Source organism: Miscanthus floridulus, chromosome 16 (genome assembly GCF_019320115.1).
Source record: "Miscanthus floridulus cultivar M001 chromosome 16, ASM1932011v1, whole genome shotgun sequence".
Classification (NCBI taxonomy): domain Eukaryota; kingdom Viridiplantae; phylum Streptophyta; class Magnoliopsida; order Poales; family Poaceae; genus Miscanthus; species Miscanthus floridulus.
The window spans coordinates 15,722,308-15,728,413 of record NC_089595.1 but is presented as its reverse complement, the minus strand read 5'-3'; the positions used below and the strand labels follow the sequence as shown (position 1 = coordinate 15,728,413).

General features: G+C 42.6%; 1 pseudogene; it reads left to right on the top strand.

The window, feature by feature from the left end:
- The first annotated feature begins 791 nt into the window (after nucleotides 1-791).
- LOC136510324 (uncharacterized) lies at nucleotides 792-4,854 on the top strand (annotated as a pseudogene).
- The last annotated feature ends 1,252 nt before the right edge of the window (nucleotides 4,855-6,106 follow it).

Sequence of the window (6,106 nt, the reverse complement as noted above, 5' to 3'; positions counted from 1 at the left end):
AAACCGGGACTAAAGGTCACCCTTCAGTCTCGGTTGGAGCTACCAGCCGTGACTAAACCTTTAATCCTGGTTTGTGGCTCCAACCGGGACTAGAACACTATCGGTAGTCCGGGTTTATACCACAAACAAGGACTACATGTCCCGGGCTATATACTTTTTCCTTTTTCCTTCCTCAACCCGAGCCATTTCAAGCTCTCTGCCTCCTCTCTGTTCTTGCTCGTGGAAGGAGTTCACACTTGCGGGATTGGTGAAGACTTCATTCCTCCATCCATTCTTTGGTTCTAAAGGTTACCAACTTCATCCTCCCATGTGTCATCACTAACATGGCTCATTTCTTGTCTAGAAATAGAGAAATTTGTGGTGTTTTAGATTGGGAATGATGGTGGATTTTTTTGATTTATATACGATTTGAGCTCAAAATCACTTGATAGTTTGAATATGAAGATGAGGGAAGCTTAAGTAGTTCATCAAAACTAGTATGCACCTTTGATTGCCTCATTTCATAGTCTAGAAATAGAGAAATTTTTGGTTTTCTAGATTGAGAATAATGATGGATATTTTTTATTTATATGGCATTTGAGCTCAAAATCACTTGATAGTTTGCATATGTAGATGAAAGAATCTTATAGTAGCTCATCAAAACTAGTATGCACCTTTCATTGCCTCATTCCATGCATGGTTTAGTAAATTAAGAAATAAAAGAATTTTTTAGTACATAGCTCAATTAATTTCATGGTTCACAAAATGAGAAACTTATAGTAGTTGATGAAAATGAGTATAGAGAGTCATAGATGGCGACTGTTTCTGGGTCCTCGGCTTCGCATGGGGTCCCTAAGCGATTGAGGCTGAACCTCTCTCTCATTGTGTGCGGCAAGTGTGGGCAGAAGATTATGAGGGAGTACAGGGTGAAGGAGAAGGGTTCCAACCAAGGGCGCATCTTCTATACGTGTCCAGATCACGAAGTGAGTAATTTTTTGTTATGTTTTGCTACGGTTTGTAGCCATTTTTGTGATAATTTTGATTAAAGTTCTTGATTTATTGTTGTAATTTTAGTGGGATGGCATTGGATCATGTGACGGTTGGTACTGGGAGGAAGAGTATGTTGAGCACGTCCAAAAATCTCTTGCAAAAGAGACTAAGGCGGCTGATGAGAGTGCACCTGTGTATGATGAGGCAACGAACTAGTAGAAGAATGTTCGGTCTATTTTAGTTGGAATTAGTCATGAAATCCTTATTTTGCCGAAGTGCATTGTAGGTTTAGTTTGTTTAGTGTTATTTGGGATTGTCCACATTGTATCAAGGCTTTAATAAATTAATGTTCGAGAGTACGTGAATCAGCTATGTGGTATAGGATATTAATTAATCATGTTGATTGATGGATATTTTAGATCTTTTAATTAACTAACAATGCATGTTGTATAATATGGGTTATTACAAGTTTTTGATATGGTGTACGTCATGTACGTAATGCTGATGAACCGGCAATGGATGTACAACGCTGACCGCCGTTCCCCAGAGTTCATGAGGGGCGTGCATGATTTCTTAAATATGGCCAAGGCAAACACGTGGAATGGTTTCATGTGCTGCCCATGTTCTATGTAAGAATGAGAGGATTATTCTTGCTCAAAGAAAATTCACAAACACCTGTTTACGTCAAGTTTTATGCCAAACTATATTTGTTGGACTAAGCACGGAGAAAGAGGTGTTATAATAGAAGAAGATAAAGAAGAAGAATGGGATGATGACAACATGATTATTCATGGTTTTGCTGAATACGGTGCCTTTGATGATACTGCAATGGGAGAAGCTAAAGAAGAGGTAGTTGCTGAAGAAGAGATAGCGGCAGAAGATGATCCTGATGATGATCTTGGTCAGGCCATCCGTGATGCATAGAGAGAATGCGAAAGTGATAAGGAGAAGATCAAGTTTGAGCGCATGCTGGATGATCACAAGAAATTGTTGTACCCGACTGCCAAAGAGGGGGGGGGAGTTGGGTACCACACTAAAATTGCTGCAATGGAAGGCAAAGAATGGTGTATCCGACAAGGGATTTAGGGGAGTTACTATCGCAAAGAAGATGCTTCCGAAGGCAAATGAATTGCCCGCCACTACATACGCAGCAAAACAGGTCGTCTGCCCTCTAGGATTAGAAATCCAGAAGATACATGCATGTCCTAATGACTACATCCTCTACCGCGGCAAGGAGTACGAGAATTTGAATGCATGCCCAGTATATCGTGCATCGTGGTATAAGATCAGGAGAGATGACCCTAGCAATGTTGAGGGCGATAGTGAACGTCCTAGGAAGAGAATCCCTACTAAGGTGATGTGGTATGCTCCTATAATACCACGCTTGAAACATTTGTTCAGAAACAAAGAGCATGCAAAGTTGCTGCGATGGCATTAAGAAGACCATAAGGTAGACGATATGTTGAGACACCCCGCTGATGAGTCCCAGTGGAGAGCAATCGATAGATAATTCCCAAAGTTTGCAGATGACGTAAGAAACTTAAGGTTTGCTTTAAGTACAGATGGCATAAATCCTTTCGGGGAGCAGAGCAGTAGTCATAGCACTTGGCCAGTTACTCTATATATCTACAACCTTCCTCCATGGCTGTGCATAAAGCAGAAGTTCATTATGATGCCAGTGCTCATCCAAGGCCCGAAGCAACCTAGAAATGACATTGATGTGTACCCAAGGCCATTAGTTGAGGAACTTCTACTTTTGTGGAGCAGCACAGGCGTACATGTGTGGGATGAGTACAAATAGGAACACTTTGACCTACAAGCATCGTTGTTCATAACAATCAATGATTGGCCTGCTCTTAGTAATCTTTCAGGACAATCAAACAAGGGATATAATGCATGCACGCACTGTTTTTATGACATGGAAGGTATATTTTTGAAAAAATGTCGAAAGGTCATGTACATGGGCCATCGTCAATTTCTTCCATTGAATCACGCCCTAAGAAAGAGAGACAAGCATTTTAAAGGTAAGCAAAGCATCAAACAAAGCTTGACAACCATAGTGGTGAGGATGTATTCAATATGGTCAAGGATGTACAAGTAGTCTTTCAGAAGGGACCTAGCAGCCAACCAATTTTGAATGATACTAACAGACACGCACCCATGTGGAAGAAGAAGTCCATATTTTGGGAGCTACCCTACTAGCAAGTCCTAGAGGTCCGCAGCGCGATCGACGTGATGCACCTGATGAAGAATCTTTATATGAACCTGCTAGGCTTCATGGGTGTGTATGGGAAGTCTAAGGACACACTGGAAGCAAGACAGGACCTACAGTGTATGAAAGAACAAGAGAACTTGCATCCAGAGAAGGTAGATGATGGACGACAGTAGTTAAGTCCTGCCAGCTATACTCTTAGCAAAGAAGAGAAGGAAAACAAGTTTGAATGCCTAAACAGTATCAAGGTCCCATCTGGCTTCTCCTCGAATGTAAAGGGGATAATAAATGTGGTAGAGAAGAAATTCCTAAACTTAAAGTCTCATGACTGCCACGTGCTTATGATGCAATTGTTTCTAGTTGCATTGAGCGGGATTCTACCTCCAAATGTACGATTAGCCACCGTAAAACTATGTGCATTCCTCAACGCAATCGCTCCGAAGACGATCAATCCAACACATCTAGCAAAGCTACAGAATGACGTGGTCGAATGTCTTGTCAGCTTTGAGTTGGTGTTCTCGCCATCCTTGTTTAATATTATGACGCACCTCCTAGTTCACTTGATCAAAGAGATTAGTATTCTCAGTCTTGTGTTCCTACACAACATGTTCCCCTTTGAGAGGTTCATGGGAGTCCTAAAGAAATATGTTCACAACCGTGCTCGGCCAGAAGGAAGGATCGCCAAGGGCTACGGAGCAGAGGATGTTATTGAGTTCTACGTTGATTTTATTCCTAACCACGACCCGATTGGTGTTCCTGAATCACGGCATGAGGGGAGACTAAGTGGAACGGGAACACTAAGGAAGAAAGCATATATTGGCAAGGAGGACGATTGTTTCTATAAAACACACTACACAGTTCTACAAAACTCTTCCTTGGTGGATTAGTATATCGAGGTATACAAGGACATTGTACGATCCGAATTCCTAGGTAGGACTGGAGCCTGGATTACACGTCAGCACATGAAATCTTTTGGCGGTTAGTTGCAAAAATAATGTCAGGGTGACGAGAGTCTGGATGACCAACTGTACTTGTTGTCTAGGGAACCATCTTGGCATATCCTAACATTCAAAGGGTATGAGATAAATGGTAATACATATTACACGATAGCTCAAGATAAAAGGAGCACCAACCAAAATAGTGGTGTCCACATAGATGCCACAGAGTCAAATGGGAATAAGGAAACATATTGTGAGCGCATAGAGAAGATATGGGAATTAGACTATGGACCTTATTTTAAGGTCCCTTTGTTTCGGTGTCAATGGGTGAAGGTGACCGGAGGTGGGGTAACAGTGGACCATCAGTACGGAATGATAACAGTAGACCTCAACAATCTTGGATATAAAGACGAACCATTCGTCTTAGCCAAGGATGTGAATCAGGTTTTCTATGTGAAGAACATGTCTACCAAACCGAAGAAAGGGAAAACCAACGATAATGGCTCGAAGAATGAGCCAATGCGCCACATAGTTATTTTAGGGAAAAGAAACATCATGGGAATCGAGGACAGGTCTGACATGTCAGAAGATTACGAAAAGAATGATAGAATTCCGCCCTTCACACTAAACAGTGACCCAAGCATCCTGCTAAATAATGAGGACACTCCATGATTACGGCACGATCATAACCAAGGGACATACATAAAGAAGAAGTTCATTGTTGTTCCCGCTTGATATGGTGATGTATTGGACCTATTATGTAATAATTGTGACTTCCATTTTTTTTGTCGTGTTTTCATATTTTCTATGATTTAAATAAATTTTCTACTTGACTGTGGATTTCCCGTGAAAAATGTGTGATGAAAAACCAAATGATCAACGTTAATAAGATGTGAAAACTAATTTTTCGTCGAAAAGCAATATTTTAATGATTTTAATCAAGTAGTACATTTTTGCATGGTGTAAATTGTGATTATTTTTTACACTATGTTAAATATTTATACGGTAAAACAAAAGAGTTTAGGTTATAGATTTTTGTTGTGTATAATAATGCAAAATAGGTCCAAATTTTTTTTGTAATTTTTTGGCTAATATTTTATTTACTAGACTATTAACAACTCTCTGCATATTTATATGAAAGAAATATATATATAAAAAAGGAAAAACTTCTGAAAACTGGCGAGAAGCCAAGCTAGAGCCCGCCTTTACTCTAGGATGGATCAACCACCCGGGACTAAAGATGGGCTGCATTTTCACGGCACGCCAAAAAACAACTTTAGTCCCGGACCGTGGCTGCACCCGGGACTAAAGATCAGATCTTTAGTCTCGGTTCTTACCATCACTCGGGACTAAAGGTCCTTTAGTCCTGGGCCATGGCTTCACCCTGGACTAAAGGTCCCCCAAATATATATCACCTCGTCTTCTTCACCCCCTCCATCGTCTTGATTCTTCGCCCGAGAGCCACCGCGCCGCCGCCGCTCCTCATCGCCTCCTGCCACCTCCACGCGCCTCTCCTGTCTCTCACCATCTCCGTCAGTGGTCTAGCTCGTGCCTCTCCTGTCTATGTGTGGCACCCAAACCCGGATCCGTCGCCGTCGTCCTCGTCCTCACCCCGATCTGATTGGGATCCGCCACGCCCTTGTCGCCGTCGTCGATCCTCGTCCCCGTCATCGCTAGGTTTGTCCCTGTCTCCACGCGCACGTGCGCCTCGTCGTACGGTCGTCGTCCCCTTCACTGGAGTGCTCATCGTCATCCCCGTCGTCGCACGCTCGTCCTCGTCATCGAGAGATCGCCTCTGACCAGCACCGCACCTCGAGCTCGTCCTTCATCCCCGTCGGCTAGGTCTACACGCACGCACGCCTCGTCCCGGCTGGCTCCACGCGCGCACATGCTCATCGTCCTCCGTGCTCGTGCTCATGCTCGCCGTGCTATATGTGAGCAACAGTGTGTGTGTGCATATTATTTTTCGACATAGAAAAAATAGATA